This window comes from Mastigoproctus giganteus, chromosome 14 (assembly GCF_048544385.1).
Source record: "Mastigoproctus giganteus isolate SK-2022 chromosome 14, ASM4854438v1, whole genome shotgun sequence".
Classification (NCBI taxonomy): Eukaryota; Metazoa; Arthropoda; class Arachnida; order Uropygi; family Thelyphonidae; genus Mastigoproctus; species Mastigoproctus giganteus.
The window spans coordinates 119,941,528-119,963,259 of NC_143588.1; the positions used below are offsets into that span (position 1 = coordinate 119,941,528).

The 21,732-nt window shown below is 40.8% G+C and overlaps 1 protein-coding gene across 1 annotated transcript in view; it reads left to right on the forward strand.

The window, feature by feature from the left end:
- LOC150075686 (RNA demethylase ALKBH7, mitochondrial) overlaps positions 1-21,732 on the forward strand; it is a 59,067-nt gene that overhangs the window by 19,256 nt on the left and 18,079 nt on the right. The window lies entirely within an intron of this gene.

Below are 21,732 nucleotides of genomic sequence, written 5' to 3' on the forward strand. Positions count from 1 at the left end.
ATTTGGATTTCAGGAAAGCTTTTGACACTGTTGCGCATGGAAGACTATTGTACAAATTAGAGCAGAATGGTATTAAGGGTAAGTTGCTACAATGGATAAAAGGATGGTTAAGTGGGAGAAGACAGAAGGTGGTAATCAATGGTTGCTGCTCTTCTTGGACTAATGTTATTAGTGGAGTCCCACAGGGTTCGGTGTTGGGTCCACTGTTGTTTTGTATATTTATCAATGATATTGATGAAGGTATATCAGGCTTAGTGTCGAAGTTTGCAGATGATACAAAGGTTGGCAGGGTTGTTAATGACAGTAATGGCAGTGTGCTACTGCAACAGGATCTAGATAATTTGGGCAGATGGGCTAAGAAGTGGCAACTGAAGTTTAACCTTGACAAATGCAAAGTACTGCATATGGGTAGAAGTAACCCCAGAGAAACGTACCAACTGTGTGGTACTACACTTAAGGTGGTAGAAAATGAAAAAGACCTGGGAGTAATTGTGCAGGCAGATATGAAGTTTTCTGAGCAATGCAGACATACTGCCAGGGCAGGTCATGGGGTTTTGTCAATGATATATAGGAATTTTGCTAGCAGGAAAAAGGAGGTGATTATCCCTCTGTATAAGGCAATGGTCAGGCCACGCCTTGAGTACTGCGTACAGGTCTGGAGGCCTCATTTTAGGAAGGATGTAGATTTACTTGAGCGTGTACAGAGAAGGGCAACAAGATTGGTGAGGGGAATGAAGGGATCCTCTTATCAAGAGAGGCTTAAGTTCTGCAAATTGCAGTGGCTGGAGACTAGGCACCTGCGCGGTGATCTGATTGAGATGTATAAGGCCTTGAATGGGTTCAGCACGCTGAATTCTGATGGGATCCTTCCACTTGTTCAGATTACGAACCTAAGGGGGCATAAATTCAAATTAAGAAAAGACAGATGTAGATTAGATGTGCGGAAATTTGCCTTTAGCCAGCGGGTGGTTAATTGCTGGAACAAACTTCCATCTGTCGTTGTGGAAGTTGATAGGTTGAATAAATTTAAGGAGGAACTGGACAGGCATTTGGAGGGAATGGTGTGATTTTTTTTTTTTTTTTTTTTTTTTGGCTGATGCTGCATAAGCTCATACATTTGCTTTCTTGCATCACATGCCACTACTACTACTACTACTACTACTACTATCCCCAAGAATGCTGCACCAAATTAAAAAGGAAAAGGCATGTTGATAACAAGTACATACAGTCATATGTGGATTTTTTTTAACTAGATATGAGTGTTTGAGAGTTGAGAATTCCAATTTTTGTAAAACATGATTCGATTCATCTGGAACCAGATCGTGTGTATGTTTCAAAATGAGCCACTGTCAAAAGTTTGTGTTTATTCATATCCTGTAGAGTAGTGAGCTTTTATTGGTATTAGCCATGTAGTGCAAGGAAGCCACAGGCTTTTGTTGCCCTGGTGGAATTCTAGTACAGACCAGCCTGCCTTCATAGAGCAAGTACAGAAACCAATAGGTGGGTATGTTCTGCTACCTTCTAGGCCAAGTGGCCAATCACTTAACATAGACAATGTAACTCAAGCCACATTATAGTACACATGTATTACTGCACTGATTAGCCCTTCTGCATACTTTATCCTCACAAGTACAAGACAGATTTGTCATGGTGTGGCTAGGACCATCCATACAATAGACATTTGAAAAAAAAGCTTTCAGATCTACTGTGAAATGGATACGATTGCTGTTCTGTTAATACCTTCCATACATTTGCAGCTGAAATGCTTACGTCACTCGACCCGACAGCTGATACTTGTAAGGAGATAGACTTTTAACCCCAGGGACTCACATGTGGTGAGTGTGGGCTTGGCACACCCAGGGTCCTGAGCTGGATATCATCATTCTTCTCTTTCTTGGTGATTCCCTTCTCTCTCTCTCTCTCTCTTTCTCTCTCAGGGTAACACAGAATTTTTTTTTGGCTGGTGCAGCAAAAGCCTCAGGCTGCCTTGCACCATATGGCTAATGATGATAATAATAATAATAATTGTACTGCACCAAGCATCTGATCTTTTACATTTTCAAGTTAACCCCAGGGGCTCACATTTGGTAAGTATGGGCTTGGCACACCCATGGTCCTGATATCTCTCTCTCTCTCTCTCTCTCTCTCTCTCAAGGATTGGCTGGTGCGGCATAAGCCTCAGGCTTCCTTGCACCATACAGCTAATAATAAGTTAGAAATTTTTCAGAATCCCTGCAAACTGCCACTATACAGTTCTTATTATGCACACTGTAAATTAAATCAAATCACTTAACTTGGTAATAGTAAACAGATTTTTAGCTTTTCCCATAATACCAGTTTAATAAATGCCATTTTGTAAACAATAAAACAGTCATTGTGGGACTGAAACTTAAGTTCTCTGTGACAGTATAGTGGTTTTGTCAATTGTTTGCAGAGATCTAGGTTCAGTTCTCATCTATGATTGGTGGAATTTCTGAAATCCTCCTCAACTGAGATTCTAGTTAGCTGATGTGTAGAATAGACCCACGGAAAATTGCCTTTAGCCAGCGGGTGATTGATTGCTGGAACAAACTTCCATTAGTTGTTGTGGAAGTTGATAGCTTAAATAAATTCAAGGAAGAACTGGATAAACTTTTAGATTTTTTTTTTTTTTTTTTTTTGGGCTGATGCTGTGTAATCTTGCTTTCTTGCATCATATGCCTCTACTACAATAACATGAAACATAACAATAACTAATGCTAACTCAGGCAAATTTGAGTTTTTCTTGATCACTGGCTTATCAGCCCAGTCAACATGCAAATAGCCCCATAAACACACACATGCTGACATAATACACAGTGGTGCAATATAGGCTAAGTCACTGATGCACCTAAAACCCTATAGCAATAACATGAAACAAAAGTAACATACATTGACACTACTAATATTAACATTAGCATTAGCATTAGCATTAGCAGAGGCATATGATGCAAGAAAGCAAGCTTATTCAGCATCAGCCAAAAAAAACAAAAAAAAAAAAAAAACCCACTCCCATTTCACCCCTCCGTTCGTTCGAAATACCTGTCCAGTTGAGCTTTAAATTTGTTTAGGCTATCAACTTCAACAACCAGTGATGGAAGTCGGTTCCACCAACCAACCACCCGCTGGCCAAAGGCAAATTTCCGCACATCTATCCGACATCCGTCCTTCCTCAATTTGAATTTATGCCCTCTGAGGTGATTATTCTGAGAAAGATGAAGAATCCCATTGGCATTGAGCATGCTCAAACCATTCAAAGCCTTATACACCTCTATCAGATCACCTCGCCGGTGCCTAGTCTCCAGACTCTGTAATTTGCAAAACTTAAGCCTTTCTTCGTAAGAGCAACCCTTTGTTCCATTTACTAATCTTGTTGCCCTTCTCTGTACCCGTTCCAGCAGCTCTACATCCTTCTTGAAATGAGGCCTCCAGACCTGTATACAGTACTCAAGATGTGGCCTTACCATTGCCTTATACAATGGAATAATCACCTCCTTATCCCTGCTAGAAAAATTCCTGTATATCATTGACAAGACACCATGAGCTACTCTTGCAGCTCGTCTGCACTGCTCAGAGAACTTCATATCTGCCTGCACAATTACCCCCAGGTCCTTTTCATTCTCCACCACTGTCAGTGTAGTACCGCAGAGTTGATACGTTGCTCTGGGGTTACTGTTTCCCATATGCAGCACTTTACATTTGTCGATGTTAAACCTCATTTGCCACCTCTCAGCCCATCTGTTCAACCTGTCCAGATCCTGTTGCAGCAGCATAGCGTCAGTATTGTCCTTAACGACCCTGCCAACCTTTGTATCATCTGCAAACTTGGACATTAAACTTGATATCCCATCATCAATATCATTCATAAACACCGAAAACAACAACGGACCCAACACTGAACCTTGAGGAACTCCACTAATAACATTAGTCCACGTTGAGCAGTGTCCATTGATTACCACTCTCTGTCTTCTGCCACTCAACCATCCCCTTATCCATAGCAGCAATTTGCCTCCAATGCCACACTGCTCCAATTTGTGCAGCAGTCTTCCATGTGCAACAGTATCAAAAGCCTTTCTAAGATCCAAATATATAATATCAAAGTTATTCCCTGCATCCAGTTCTTTTGTGACTACATCATAGTATCCAATCAAATTGGTCAGGCAAGACCTGCCCTTAACAAAACCATGCTGCGTCTGAGCTATAACTGAATTCTTGTCTAGATGATCCTGCAGTGCTTCTTTAACCAGTGCCTCCATTAATTTACCTGGAACAGAAGTTAAACTAACAGGTCTATAATTACTTGTGTCAGCCTTTGAACCTCCTTTGTGAATTGGGGTCACATTTGCACATCTCCAGTCCATAGGTACCTCCCCTGAGTCCAAGGAAGCTCTCATAATTATGGCTAAGGGTTTGCTTACTTCCTTTGCTGCCTCCTTTAATATAACTGGATAGATCCCATCCACCCCAGGTTCCTTTTTTATGTTTATCCCCAACAATCTCTCCTCCACTTTCCTCTCAGTTATTACAAAATCATCCAGCTCACTGCCAATGTTTACTTTACCTACATCATTCTCCTTCCTGAATAACTCCTCATGCGTGAATGTAGATGCAAAATACTCGTTTAGATTGTTAGCCACCTGAGCAGGATCCTCAACTGTTGAACCATCAATATCCAGTGGACCAATCTGATTCATCCCTTTCCTTTTCGAGTTCAAGTATGTAAAGAACTCTTTTCTGTTTTTCTTTGCATCCTTTGCCAAGGATTTTTCATAGTCTGCCTTTGCCTGCCTAATCTCCTTTGTGACTTGGTTACAGACCAACTTATATCTATCATAGGCTTCCATGTCACCCATTAATTTGTATGTATCCCATGCATTTTTCTTCTCTGCCACATGTCTCATTAGTTCATCTGACAACCATTTAGGCCTAAACCTTGAACAATATTAGAAAAGGCATATGATGCAAGAAAGCAAGATTATACAGCATAAGCCAAAAAAAACCTTCTCATTTCACCCATCCACTTGCTCCAAATGTTTGTCTAGTTCTGCCTTGAATCTATTTAAGCTATCAACTTCTACAACGACAGATGGAAGTTTGTTCCAGCAATCAACCACTCCTGTCCAAAGGCAAACTTCTGCACATCTATCCTACAACTGTCTTTCCTCAGTTTGAATATATGCCCTCTCAGGTGATTATTCTCAGCAAGAGGAAGAATCCCATTGAGCAAGCTCAAACCATTCAACGCTTTATACACCTCAATCAGATCACCTCTCAGCATCCTACTCTCCAGACATTGTAATTTGCAAAACTTAGGCCTTTCTTTGTAAGAGTTTAATTGTTCCATTCACTAATCTTGTTGCCCTTCTCTGTGCTCATTCCAGCATCTCTACATCCTTCTTAAAATGAGGCCTCCAGACCTGTTACAGTACTCAAGGTGTGGCCTCACCATTACCTTATACAAGGGGATAATCACCTCCTTATCTCTGCTAGAAAAATTTGTATATCATTGACAAGACACGATGAGCTACTCTTGCAGACCGTGTGCACTACTCAGAAAACTTCATATCTGACTGCACAATTAACCTCAGGTCTTTTTTATTCTCTATGACTGTAAATGTAGTACCACACAGTTGATACGTTACTCTGGGGTTACTTCCCACCATGACTTATGGAAGTGAAACTTGGGCACTCACCAAAAGAATGGAAGAGAAGTTGAGAACTACACAGCAAAGAATGGAATGAATCATATTGGGAATCAGACTGTTAGATAAGAAGCGAAACACTTGGATTAAGCAGCAAACTCAAGTAAAGGACATTCTTATCAAAACTAAAGAACTAAAATGGTCTTGGGCAGGACACATAGCTTGAAGACATGATGACAGATAGACAAAGAAAATAACAGAATAGTACCCAAGAAGAGCTAGAAGAAAACCTGGAAGACAACCTTTGAGGTGTTTAAGGCCTTGAATGGGGTGAGCACGCTGAATTCTGATGGGATTCTTCCACTTGTTCAGATTACGAACCTAAGGGGGCATAAATTGAAATTGAAATTGAGGAAGGACAGATGTAGAATAGATGTGTGGAAATTTGCCTTTAGCCAGTGGGTGATTAATTGCTGAAACAAACTTCTCTCTGTCATTGTGGAAGTTGATAGGTTAAATAAATTTAAGGAGGAACTGGGCAAATATTTAGAGGGGATTGTTTTGTAATTTCTTTCTTTTTTTTTTTTTTTTTTTGGCTGATGCTGTATAAGCTCACATGCTTGCTTTCTTGCATCACATGCCACTATTACTACTACTACTACTACTACTACTACTACAACAACGGTGGAGATGGATAGATGAAATTCATGAGTTTGTGGGTAGTAAGTGAATGGCCATTGCACAAAACAGAAGGAACTGGAAAGTTGCTGGAGAGGCCTTCATCCTGCAGTGGATTGAAAATGGCTGATGATATGCAGAACTTTACATTTGTCCATGATAAACATCAGTCGCCACCTCTCAGCCTATCTCCTCAACTCTTCTAGATCCTGTTGCGGCAGTGTACTGTCATTAGTGTCATTAACAATCCTGCCAAACTTCATATTGTCTGCAAACTTAGACATTAAGCCTGATATACCATCATCAATATCATTACTAAATACAGAAAACAATAATGGACCCAACACTAACCCTGGGGGGGGGGATCTACTAACATCATTAGTCCACGAAGAGCAGTGTTCATTGATTACCACTCTCTGTCTTCTCCCACTCAACCATCCCTTTATCCATAGCAGCAATTTACCTCCAATATCACACTGCTCCAATTTGTGCAGCAGTCTTCCAAGTGCAACAGTATCAAAAGCCTTCCTGAAATCCAAATATATGATATCAAAATTATTTTTTGCATCTAGTTCCTTTGTGACCAGATCCTAGTATCCAATCAAATTGGTCAGGCAAGACCTCCATTTAACAAACCCATGCTGTGTCCGAGCTATAACTGAAGTCTTGTCTAGATGATCCTGCAGTGCTTCTTTAACCAGTGCCTCCATTAATTTTCCTGGTAAAGGTAAAGTGCAGCCATTATCAATCCACTGCAGGATGGAAGCCTCCTCAACAATTCATGCGGAGGGAAATGGACCATAATCTGCCACGCTGGTCCAGTGCGGGTTGGCAGATCAACCGTATTCAGCAGTCAGGGGCTTGAACCCTGGTCTACTCAAAGAGCGTGTGCTACTGCACTCCCGCTCCTGACCACTTGGCTACGGAGGCCTTCGGAACAGAAGTTAAACTCACAGGTCTATAATTACTTGTGTCGCCCTTTGATCCTCCTTTGTGAATTGGGGTCACATTTCCACAACTCGAGTCCATGGGTATCTCCCCTGAGTCCAAGGAAGCTCTCATAATTATGGCAAAAGTTTGCTTACTTCCTTTGCTGCCTCCTTTAATATAACTGGATAGATCCCATCCACCCAGGGCCTTTCTTATGTTTATCTTCAACAATTTCTTCTCCACTTTGCTCTCAGTTATTACATGTCTGATATACACAGTCATAGAGTAGTCACAGTGTACACAGTATTGTCATTATATTGACATCATCATATTAACATCCGTAAGGATTATATTATATTGGCATTCAGTAATTGCCTTCTATTGGCAGAATCTGGTGCCTTGCAAAATCATCTAGCTCACTGCCAGAGTTTAATTCACCTCTGGCATTCTCCTCCCTGAATAACTCCTCATGTGTGAATGTAGATGCAAAATACTAAATTAGATACTAATTTAGTAAATACTAATTTAGATACTAATTTAGTATCTAAATTAGTATTTAATTAGATACTAATTTAGTAAATAATTTAGTAAATACAAACTAAATACTAAAGCAAGAGGAAGAATCCCATTGAGCAAGCTCAAACCATTCAACGCTTTATACACCTCAATCAGATCACCTCTCAGCATCCTACTCTCCAGACATTGTAATTTGCAAAACTTAGGCCTTTCTTTGTAAGAGTTTAATTGTCTAGTTCTGCCTTGAATCTATTTAAGCTATCAACTTCTACAACGACAGATGGAAGTTTGTTCCAGCAATCAACCACTCCTGTCCAAAGGCAAACTTCTGCACATCTATCCTACAACTGTCTTTCCTCAGTTTGAATATATGCCCTCTCAGGTGATTATTCTCAGCAAGAGGAAGAATCCCATTGAGCAAGCTCAAACCATTCAACGCTTTATACACCTCAATCAGATCACCTCTCAGCATCCTACTCTCCAGACATTGTAATTTGCAAAACTTAGGCCTTTCTTTGTAAGAGTTTAATTGTTCCATTCACTAATCTTGTTGCCCTTCTCTGTGCTCATTCCAGCATCTCTACATCCTTCTTAAAATGAGGCCTCCAGACCTGTTACAGTACTCAAGGTGTGGCCTCACCATTACCTTATACAAGGGGATAATCACCTCCTTATCTCTGCTAGAAAAATTTGTATATCATTGACAAGACACGATGAGCTACTCTTGCAGACCGTGTGCACTACTCAGAAAACTTCATATCTGACTGCACAATTAACCTCAGGTCTTTTTTATTCTCTATGACTGTAAATGTAGTACCACACAGTTGATACGTTACTCTGGGGTTACTTCCCACCATGACTTATGGAAGTGAAACTTGGGCACTCACCAAAAGAATGGAAGAGAAGTTGAGAACTACACAGCAAAGAATGGAATGAATCATATTGGGAATCAGACTGTTAGATAAGAAGCGAAACACTTGGATTAAGCAGCAAACTCAAGTAAAGGACATTCTTATCAAAACTAAAGAACTAAAATGGTCTTGGGCAGGACACATAGCTTGAAGACATGATGACAGATAGACAAAGAAAATAACAGAATAGTACCCAAGAAGAGCTAGAAGAAAACCTGGAAGACAACCTTTGAGGTGTTTAAGGCCTTGAATGGGGTGAGCACGCTGAATTCTGATGGGATTCTTCCACTTGTTCAGATTACGAACCTAAGGGGGCATAAATTGAAATTGAAATTGAGGAAGGACAGATGTAGAATAGATGTGTGGAAATTTGCCTTTAGCCAGTGGGTGATTAATTGCTGAAACAAACTTCTCTCTGTCATTGTGGAAGTTGATAGGTTAAATAAATTTAAGGAGGAACTGGGCAAATATTTAGAGGGGATTGTTTTGTAATTTCTTTCTTTTTTTTTTTTTTTTTTTTTGGCTGATGCTGTATAAGCTCACATGCTTGCTTTCTTGCATCACATGCCACTATTACTACTACTACTACTACTACTACAACAACGGTGGAGATGGATAGATGAAATTCATGAGTTTGTGGGTAGTAAGTGAATGGCCATTGCACAAAACAGAAGGAACTGGAAAGTTGCTGGAGAGGCCTTCATCCTGCAGTGGATTGAAAATGGCTGATGATATGCAGAACTTTACATTTGTCCATGATAAACATCAGTCGCCACCTCTCAGCCTATCTCCTCAACTCTTCTAGATCCTGTTGCGGCAGTGTACTGTCATTAGTGTCATTAACAATCCTGCCAAACTTCATATTGTCTGCAAACTTAGACATTAAGCCTGATATACCATCATCAATATCATTACTAAATACAGAAAACAATAATGGACCCAACACTAACCCTGGGGGGGGGGATCTACTAACATCATTAGTCCACGAAGAGCAGTGTTCATTGATTACCACTCTCTGTCTTCTCCCACTCAACCATCCCTTTATCCATAGCAGCAATTTACCTCCAATATCACACTGCTCCAATTTGTGCAGCAGTCTTCCAAGTGCAACAGTATCAAAAGCCTTCCTGAAATCCAAGTATGTGATATCAAAATTATTTTTTGCATCTAGTTCCTTTGTGACCAGATCCTAGTATCCAATCAAATTGGTCAGGCAAGACCTCCATTTAACAAACCCATGCTGTGTCCGAGCTATAACTGAAGTCTTGTCTAGATGATCCTGCAGTGCTTCTTTAACCAGTGCCTCCATTAATTTTCCTGGTAAAGGTAAAGTGCAGCCATTATCAATCCACTGCAGGATGGAAGCCTCCTCAACAATTCATGCGGAGGGAAATGGACCATAATCTGCCACGCTGGTCCAGTGCGGGTTGGCAGATCAACCGTATTCAGCAGTCAGGGGCTTGAACCCTGGTCTACTCAAAGAGCGTGTGCTACTGCACTCCCGCTCCTGACCACTTGGCTACGGAGGCCTTCGGAACAGAAGTTAAACTCACAGGTCTATAATTACTTGTGTCGCCCTTTGATCCTCCTTTGTGAATTGGGGTCACATTTCCACAACTCGAGTCCATGGGTATCTCCCCTGAGTCCAAGGAAGCTCTCATAATTATGGCAAAAGTTTGCTTACTTCCTTTGCTGCCTCCTTTAATATAACTGGATAGATCCCATCCACCCAGGGCCTTTCTTATGTTTATCTTCAACAATTTCTTCTCCACTTTGCTCTCAGTTATTACATGTCTGATATACACAGTCATAGAGTAGTCACAGTGTACACAGTATTGTCATTATATTGACATCATCATATTAACATCCGTAAGGATTATATTATATTGGCATTCAGTAATTGCCTTCTATTGGCAGAATCTGGTGCCTTGCAAAATCATCTAGCTCACTGCCAGAGTTTAATTCACCTCTGGCATTCTCCTCCCTGAATAACTCCTCATGTGTGAATGTAGATGCAAAATACTAAATTAGTTTGTTAGCTACCTCAGCAGGATCATCAACAGTTGAACCATCGATATCAAGTGGACCAATCTGATTCATCTCCTTCCTTCTGGAGCTTACATAAGGAAAGAACTCCTCGCTGTTTTTCTTTGCATACTTTGCCAAAGATTTTTCGTAATCTGCCTTTGCATGCCTGACCTCCTTTGTGACTTGGTTACAGACCAGCTTATATCTATCATAGGCTTCTGTGTCACATGTTAATTTATATGTATCCCATTCATTTTTCTTCTCAGCTACATGTCTCATTAGTTCATCTGACATCCATTTAGGCCTAAATCTTGAACGGTATTTCTTAGTTGGTATGAAAAGCCTAATAGCTTCCAAGATTAATTCCTTGAAGGCTCAGTGAATTCTATATATATATATTTTTTGGTTGATGCTGCATAAGCTTGCTTTCTTGCATCGTATGCCTCTACTAATGCTAATCCTAAATTCCCATTTAGAATTCACTGTTTTTAACATCATCAGTTGATCCCACTGTATAGAATTAAAAACTGCCTGAGACCACTGTAGTCACCGTTATGAAAACAAAAACCCTTCCCTTTACCCTTAATGGTAGTTACATCTTGATAGTAGTTACCTCTTTGAGTAAATCCCACTTCAGCACACTGTGATCACTGCCACCTAGTGATTCATTAACAGCAGATTCTTAATGCATAAAGAATCACTACTGATAATCAGATTAAGAGTATTACTCCCTCTAGTTGTACCTATCATGCTGATTGCTCAAAACTCAGTATTGATATAAATCATGTTGGTGTTGCTATTTATGTTTTACATTGTTTAAAGCCAATTTTCTGAGTATAATTTTATGATATAAATTTGAACATAAAAATATCTTCCTGTTCTGCATGGTTTTGTAATTTATGATTAATTGTGTAATATCTTTTGGGGATGATGAGTTTAAGTACGGCTATTATAATGTATTTCGGAACGATAGGGTAGATAGAAGGGGTGGTAGGGTAATGCTTCTTATCAGAAGCAGCCTGAGTGCCATGATAGCTTTCCCGGATTCAGACATTTCACCTGCTAGTATAGAGTCTGTATGGTGTGAGATAGTTGGAAACAAAGGTATAATGCAAGTAGGAGTAATCTACAGACCAGGTGATTGTGAAGATTATGACAAAAGCCTCTACATGCAAATGGAATGGGCAAGTAAGCGTCAATGCCTTATTATGGGTGATTTCAATTTATCTCTAATTGATTGGAGTAAATGGGAAGGAAACTCGACATGGGGAACAAAATTTTTAAATCAACTAGATGACTGTTATTTGTATCAACATGTCAGGGAAAGTACTAGAGAAAAGAATATCCTAGACCTCATCATCACACATGAATCAGATGACATAACAGGGCTGACAGTAGAGGAACCAGTAACAGGAAGTGATCACGGAGTTCTACGGTGGATGACGACGAGAGAGGTAGCAGAAGTAAAAGGCAAAAGAATGGGTTTTAATTGCAGAAAAGGAAATTACGATGCCTTAAGGTACTACATGGCCTCTATTAACTGGGTAAATATCGTGCAGAAAATGAATACATTTGAACTGTAGTACACTTTTAAAACATTAATCACAGATGCCTAATGCGTATATACCATTAAAAAAATACTCCACGAGGAGGGTTCCAAGTTGGATGAATAGTGAAGTTGCCACATTACTTGAGCGGAAAAAGGTGGCATGGAAAGGTTACAGAGCAATAAAAAGTACTGAAGCCTATAACAGCTACAAGGTGATGTGTAATAGAGCCACAGAAAAGGTTCGACAGGTAAAGGCAGTTTATGAGAAATCACTAGCAAACAGAGCAAAGAGGGGGGATAAAGAATTCTTCACATATATAAATGCCAAGAAGAGCAGGACAAACCAGATCGACCTTTACGTAAGGGAACCAGCTGCCGTTGCAAATGAACTCAACAGTTATTTTGCATAGATATTTACAAATGAAAAGCCTTTTGTGGCAATGGGAAATTGTGGGAGCAAAGTTAAAAAATATGTAATTAATGATATTGAAATTTCGCAAGATTATTTAATGAAAAAACTTAGCATTAGCATTAGTAGAGGCATTTGATGCAAGAAAGCAAGCTTATGCAGCATCAGCCAAAAAAAAATAAAATAAATAAAATAAAAAAAACAAAGCAAAATAAAAATAAATAAAAAATAACCATTTCCACTTCACCCCTCTGTTCGTTCGAAATACCTGTCCAGCTGAGCCTTAAACTTATTTAGGCTATCAACTTCCACGACAAGGGATGGAAGTCTGTTCCACCAACCAACCACCCGCTGGCTAAAGGCAAATTTCCTCACGTCTATCCTACATCTGTCTTTCCTCAATTTGAATTTATGCCCTCTCAGGTGATTTTTCTGAGCAAGAGGAAGAATCCCATCAGCATTGAGCATGCTCAAACCATTCAAGGCTTTATACACCTCAATCAGATCACCTCGCTGGTGCCTAGTCTCCAGACACTGTAATTTGTAAAACTTAAGCCTTTCTTCTTAAGAGCACCCCTTTGTTCCATTCACCAATCTTGTTGCCCTTCTCTGTACTCGTTCCAGCATCCCTACATCCTTCTTGAAATGAGGCCTCCAGACCTTTATACAGTACTCTAGGTGTGGCCTGACCATTGCCTTATACAAGGGAATAATCACCTCCTTATCCCTGCTAGAAAAATTCCTATATATCATCGACAATACACCATGAGCTACTCTTGCAGCCCGTCTGCACTGCTCAGAAAACTTCATATCTGCCTGCACAACCACCCCCAGGTCCCTTTCATTCTCTACCACTGTCAGTGTTGTACCACAGAGTTGATACATTGCTCTGGGGTTGCTGTTTCCCATATGTAGTACTTTACATTTGTCAATGTTAAACTTCATTTTCCACAATGTCGAAGTTTGCAGATGATACAAAGGTTGGCAGGGTTGTTAATGACAGTAATGGCAGTGTGCTACTGCAACAGGATCTAGATAATTTGGGCAGATGGGCTAACAAGTGGCAACTGAAGTTTAACCTTGACAAATGCAAAGTATTGCATATGGGTAGAAGTAACCCCAGATAAACGTACCAACTGTGTGGTACTACACTTAAGGTGGTAGAAAATGAAAAAGACCTGGGAGTAATTGTGCAGGCAGATATGAAGTTTTCTGAGCAATGCAGACATGCTGCCAGGCAGGTCATGGGGTTTTGTCAATGATATATAGGAATTTTGCTAGCAGGGAAAATGAGGTGATTATCCCTCTGTATAAGGCAATGGTCAGGCCACGCCTTGAGTACTGCGTACAGGTCTGGAGGGCTCATTTTAGGAAGGATGTAGATTTACTTGAACGTGTACAGAAAAGGGCAACAAGATTGGTGAGGGGAATGAAGGGATCCTCTTACCAAGAGAGGCTTAAGTTCTGCAAATTGCAGTGGCTGGAGACTAGGCACCTGTGCGGTGATCTGATTGAGGTATATAAGGCCTTGCATGGGCTCAGCACGCTGAATTCTGATGGGATCCTTCCACTTGTTCAGATTACGAACCTAAGGGGGCATAAATTCAAATTAAGAAAAGACAGATGTAGAATAGATGTGCGGAAATTTGCATTTAGCCAGCGGGTGGTTAATTTCTGGAACAAACTTCCATCTGTCGTTGTGGAAGTTGATAGGTTGAATAAATTTAAGGAGGAACTGGACAGGCATTTGGAAGGAATGTGTGATTTTTTTTTTTTTTTTTTTTGTTGGCTGATGCTGCATAAGCTCATACATTTGCTTTCTTGCATCACATGCCACTACTACTACTACTACTACCTCTCAGCCCATCTGCTCAACCTTTGCAGATCCTGTTGCAGTAGCATAGTGTCAGTAGTGTCCTTGACAAACCTGCCAACCTTCGTATCGTCTGGAAACTTGGACATTAAGCTTGATATACCATCATCAATATCATTTATAAATACAGAAAACAATAATGGACCCAATACTGAACCCTAAGGGACTCCACTAATAACATTAGTCCACGATGAGCAGTGTCCATTGATTACCACTCTCTGTCTTCTCCCCCTCAACCACCCCTTTATCCATAGCAGCAATTTGCCTCCAGTGCCACACTGCGCCAATTTGTGCTGCAGTCTTCCATGTGCAACAGTATCAAAAGACTTTCTAAGATCCAAGTATATAATATCAAAGTTATTCCCTGCATCCAGTTCTTTTGTGACTGCATCATAGTATCCAATCAAATTGGTCAGGCAAGACTTCCCCTTAACAAAACCATGCTGTCTCTGAGCTATAACTGAAGTCTTGTCTAGATGATCCTGCAGTGCTTCTTTAACCAGTGCCTCCATTAATTTTCCAGGAACAGAAGTTAAACTAACAAGTCTATAATTACTTGTGTCGCCTTTTGATCCTCCTTTGTGAATTGGGGTCACATTTGCACATCTCCAGTCCATGGGTACTTCCTCTGAGTCCAAGGAAGCTGCTCTCATAATTATGGCTAATTGTTTGCTTACTTCCTCTGCTGCCTCCTTTAATATAACTGAATAGATTCCATCCACCCCAGGTGCCTTTCTTGTGTTTATCTTCAACAATTTCTCCTCCACTTTACTCTCAGTTATTACAAGATTCTCTAGCGTACTTGCCAGAGTTGAATACACCTCTGGCATTCCCCTCGCTGAATAACTCCTCATGTGTGAATGTCGATGCAAAATATTTATTTAGTTTGTTAACTACCTGAGCAGGATCATCAACAGTTGACACATCGATATCAAGTGGACCAATCTGATTCATCCCCTTCCTTCTAGAGTTTACATAAGTAAAGAACTCTTTGCTGTTTTTCTTTGCATCCCTTGCCAAAGATTTCTCGTAATATGGCTTTGCCTGCCTAACCTCCTTTGTAACTTGGTTACAGATCAACTTGTATCTATCATAGGCTTCTGTGTCATGTGTTAATTTTTATGTATCCCATGCATTTTTCTTCTCTGTCATATGTCTCATTAGTTCATCTGACATCCACTTAGGCCTAAACCTTGAACAATATTTCTTACTTGGTATGTAAAGCCTAGTAGCTTCCAAGATAAGTTCTTTGAATGCTTCCCATTTTGAATTTGCTGTTGGTAACATCATCAGTTGGTCCCACTGTATAGAATTTAAATACTGTCTCAGTCCATCGTAGTCGCCTTTACGAAAGCAATAACCCTTCCCTTTACCCTTAATGGTAGTTTCCTCTTTGAGTAAATCCCACTTCAGCACACTGTGATCACTGCCACCTAGTGGTTCATTTACCTGCAGATTCTTAATGCATGAAGAATCACTACTGATAATCAAATCAAGAGTATTACTCCCTCTAGTTGCCTCCCGAACATGCTGATGTAGAAAACAATCATCCAATAAATCCACAAAAGCCTTGCTAGTGTGTGAGTGACCAGCCCCCAAATTCTAGTCAATATCTGGGAAATTAAAATCCCCCATTATAAGACACTCTGATTTACTGGCCCACTCTATTTCCCTGTACAATTTCTTATTATACTCATCAGAGTCATTAGGCCTATAGCACACTCCTACTCTCAATTTTTATCTCCCCATGCTTATGTCACACCAAACTGACTCGACACTGCACTGTCCAGTAATGTCGACTGGCTTCACTTCCTTGGATTTTATGTATTTCTTAACTAATAGCATAACCCCTCCTCCCTTCCTATCCTGTCTATCCCTTCTGTAGACATTGTACTCCCCAAATTCCAGTTCTGTATTCCTTATATCAAGAGTAGAATTACTCTTGATAGAGACCGGCAGAATTACTTAACAAGTAGAGGTCACTGTTGAACAAAAGCCGAGAATTAGGGTTGAATTTGAAAGTGTCTGCAATTCTGCCCAGAAACGATAGGAGGGAGTATATGATGAGAGCCTTGTCGATCAATTCGGCCCTGGAAAGATTGTGCAAGGCTCAAGGGGTAGAATTTTTTTCAGCCTGGACTGTACTTGTTAACAGGAGAGATTGCTTCTACAGGGATGGGATACACTTAAATAGAAAGGGTGCAAGAATATTTGCTGATGCTATCGAGGCAGTGTTAGGTGGGTCGGAAAACTGCTAGCTTGGGGGGAGACAAAGACCAATAGATTGACAGTAGCCACTGGCAGAGGTGAAAGAGATTCTTGCACTGCTTCTATTAGAATAAGCAGAAGCCTGAAAAACAAGATGCATGGTATTTCAGAGACTGCTGGGAGCCATTGCGGTACAAGTAAACACATGGGTTGTGTTAGGGTAGCTAAGAATAGAAACAGGTGCAGGTATACTTGCGTGTACACCAATGCTAGGAGTTTAGTAAATAAATTTGATGAATTTGAGGTATTGCTCAAAACATCGAAGGCAGATATTGTTGGGATATCAGTGACGTGGTGTCACACAGATATAAGGGATGCAGAACTGCAATTTGGGGAGTACAACGTCTACAGAAAGGATAGACAGGATAGGAAGGGGGGAGGGGTTATGCTATTAGTTAAGAAACACATAAAAACCAAGGAAGTGAAGCCAGTCGACATCGCTGGACAGTGCAGTGTTGAGTCAGTTTGGTGTGACATAAACATTGGAAGATCAAAATTGAGAGTAGGAGTGTGCTATAGGCCTAATGACTCTGATGAGTATAATAAGGAACTGTACAGGGAAATAGAGGGGGCCAGTAAATCAGAGAGTCTTATAATGGGAGATTTTAATTTCCCAGATATTGACTGGAATTTGGGGGCTGGTTACTCACACACTAGCAGGGCTTTTGTGGATTTATTGGATGATTGTTTTCTACATCAGCATGTTCGGGAGGCAACTAGAGGGAGTAATACTCTTGATTTGATTATCAGCAGTGATTCTTCATGCATTAAGAATCTGCAGATAAAGGAACCACCAGGTGACAGTGATCACAGTGTGCTGAAGTGGGATTTCCTCAAAGAGGTAACTACCATTAGGGGTAAAGGGAAGGGTTATTGCTTCCGTAAAGGCGACTACGATGGACTGAGACAGTATTTAAATTCTATACAGTGGGACCAACTGATGATGTTACCAACAGCAAATTCAAAATGGGAAGCATTCAAAGAACTTATCTTGGAAGCTACTAGGCTTTACATACCAACTAAGAAATATTGTTCAAGGTTTAGGCCAAAATGGATGTCAGATGAACTAATGAGGCATATGGCAGAGAAGAAAAATGCATGGGATACATACAAATTAACACATGACACAGAAGCCTATGGTAGATACAAGTTGATATGCAACCAAGCTACAAAGGAGGTTAGGCAGGCGAAGGCAGATTACGAGAAATCCTTGGCAAGGGATGCAAAGAAAAACAGCAAAGAGTTCTTTACTTATGTAAACTCTAGAAGGAAGGGGATGAATCAGATTGGTCCATTTGATATCGATGGTTCAACTGTTGATGATCCTGCTCAGGTAGCTAACATACTAAATGAATGTTTTGCATCGACATTCACACATGAGGAGTTATTCAGCGAGGGGAATGCCAGAGGTGTGTTCAACTCTAGCAGTAAGCTACAGAATCTTGAAATAACTGGGAGTAAAGTGGAGATGAAACTGTTGAAGATAAACACAAGAAAGGCACCCGGGGTGGATGGGATCTATCCAGTTATATTAAAGGAGGCAGCAAAGGAAGTAAGCAAACCCTTAGCCATAATTATGAGAGCTTCCTTGGACTCAGGGGAGGTACCCATAGACTGTAAATGTGCAAATGTGCCCCAGTTCACAAAGGAGGATCAAAGGCTGACACAAGTAATTATAGACCTGTGAGCTTAACGTCTGTTCCAGGAAAATTAATGGAGGCACTGGTTAAAGAAGCACTGCAGGATCATTTAGACAAGACTTCAGTTATAGCTCAGACACAGCATGGTTTTGTTAAGGGGAAGTCTTGCCTGACCAACTTGATTGGATACTATGATGCAGTCACAAAAGAACTGGATGCAGGGAATAACTTTGATATTATATACTTGGATCTTAGAAAGGCTTTTGATACTGTTGCACATGGAAGACTGCTACACAAATTGGAGCAGTGTGACATTGGAGGCAAATTGCTGCTATGGATAAAGGGGTGGTTGAGGGGGAGAAGACAGAGAGTGGTAATCAATGGACACTGCTCATTGTGGACTGATGTTATTAGTGGAGTCCCTCAAGGCTCAGTGTTGGGTCCATTATTGTTTTCTGTATTTATAAATGATATTGATGATGGTATATCGGGCTTACTGTCCAAGTTTGCAGACGATACAAAGGTTGGAGGGTTGTCAAGGACACTACTGACACTATGCTGCTGCAACAGGATCTGGAAAGGTTGAGCAGATGTGCTGAGAGGTGGCAAATGAAGTTTAACATTGACAAATGTAAAGTACTACACATGGGAAACAGTAACCCCAGAGCAACGTATCAACTCTGTGGTACTACACTGACAGTGGTAGAGAATGAAAGGGACATGGGGGGTGGTTGTGCAGGCAGATATGAAGTTCTCTGAGCAGTGCAGACGGGCTGCAAGAGTAGCTCATGGAGTATTGTCAATGATATACAGGAATTTTTCCAGCAGGGATAAGGAGGTGATTATTCCCTTGTATAAGGCAATGGTCAGGCCACACCTAGAGTACTGTATACAGGTCTGGAGGCCTCATTTCAAGAAGGATGTAGAGACTACACATGGGAAACAGTAACCCCAGAGCAACGTATCAACTCTGTGGTACTACACTGACAGTGGTAGAGAATGAAAGGGACTTGGGGGTGGTTGTGCAGGCAGATATGAAGTTCTCTGAGCAGCGCAGACGGGCTGCAAGAGTAGCTCATGGAGTATTGTCAATGATATACAATAATTTTTCCAGCAGGGATAAGGAGGTGATTATTCCCTTGTATAAGGCAATGGTCAGGCCACACCTAGAGTACTGTATACAGGTCTGGAGGCCTCATTTCAAGAAGGATGTAGAGCTGCTGGAATGAGTACAGAGAAGGGCAACAAGATTAGTGAATGGAACAAAGGGGTGCTCTTACGAAGAAAGGCTTAAGTGTTGCAAATTACAGTGTCTGGAGACTAGGCACCAGCGAGGTGATCTGATAGAGGTGTATAAAGCCTTGAATGGTTTAAGCATGCTCAATGCTGATGGGATTCTTCCTCTAGCTCAGAAAAATCACCTGAGAGGGCATAAATTCAAATTGAGGAAAGACAGATGTAGGATAGACGTGCGGAAATTTGCCTTTAGCCAGCGGGTGGTTGATTGGTGGAACAGACTTCCATCCCTTGTGGTGGAGGTTGATAGCCTAAATAAGTATAAGGCTCAGTTGGACAGGTATTTTGAACGAACAGAGGGGTGAAGTGGAAGTGGTTTTTTTTTTTTTTTTTTGGCTGATGCTGCATAAGCTTGCTTTCTTGCATCAAATGCCTCTACTAATGCTAATGCTAATATCTGTGTGACACCACGTCTCTGAAATCCCCACAGTATCTGCCTTTGACGTTTTGAGCAATACCTCAAATTCATCAAATTTATTTACTAAACTCCTAGCATTGGTGTACACGCAAGTATACATGCACCTGTTCTTTTTCTTAGCTACCCTAACACAACCCATGTGTTTACTTGTACTCCATGATTCCCAGCAGTCTCTGAAATATCCTGCATCTTATTTACAGGCTGCGGCTCATTCCAATAGAAGCAGTGCAGGAATCACTTTTACCTCTGCCAGTGGCTACTGTTAATCTATTAGTCCTTGTATCCCCCAATCTAGCAGTTTTCCGACCCACCTAACACTGCCTCAATAGCATCAGCAAACATTCTTGCACCCTTTCTATTTAAGTGTATCCCATCCCTGTAGAAGCAGTCTCTCCTGTTAACAAGTACAGACCAGGCTGAAAAAAATTCTACCCCTTGAGCCTTGCACAATCTTTCCAGTGCCGAATTGATCAACAGGGCTCTCATCATATACTCTCTCCTATCGTGTCTGGGCAGAATTGCAGACACTTTCAAATTCAACCCTAAATCACGGCTTTTTTTCAACAATGACCTGTACTTGTTAAGTAATTCCGCCGGTCTCCTATTCTTAATAACATTAGTGCCAACGTGTACAACTATATCACCTTTTGTGCCCTTAAAAGATGATATCCGCTCTACAACGTCATCAACCTTTGCCCCTGGCAGACATACCCTGGTCCTGTTCCACCTATCCTTTTTACAAAGCATGTTTCCCGTTTCCCTGACAATAGAGTCATCAACAACTACTAGTTCCTTTGGGACCAGCGCATTCTGCCTTGGGGGCTGTCGCTGTGTTGCGTGATGACCAAGTGGAAGCTCTGGCATTGGTGTGGGCTGCTGAGAGCTTGATGGGCCCCCTCAATTTTAATCCTTCGAGGGCATCCACCCTGTCCTTCAAGCTCTCATATAGGCCCATAACAATGCTGAGTTATCGCCTGATTTCCTTACACTCCTTGCATCGCGCACACACAAAGACATCCCCGATGGCAGTATCATGTCCCGTAACTGACTACTCCACAAACATCAAGCAAGTAGTGCATTTTAATAGGCTGTGATTCAGAGGGCAACTGCCCCCCTCAGTTCTCCCCTGAGCCACAGCACTCCCATTAGCTTGAGTCTTTTGCTTTGCTGCTCTGGTCAGAGTCATGATTTCGATTTAATTTCAATAAAATTTCAATTTCAGTACAAAATTAAAACCCTAAACTTATATCCCAACACAGTTATAACGCTATGTTTATGTTTCAGTATCGAGTGTTATCTACGAAATCCCTTTATATAACTTCCGTATCAAGTAAAGCATTAATTATTTATTTTTTACTAATTATTTATGTTACGTAACCCAAGTCGTTATATGTATAGTTAAAAGTACAATTTAATTGACAATGAAGTTCAACAAGATTAATTATCTGATTAATTGACAATATTATGTACTATACTATACTATATTAAGCTTATGCTGTCTATTATCGCGTAACAATGGCGGCAATTACGAACGGTAAACACGTGGATTTGATACC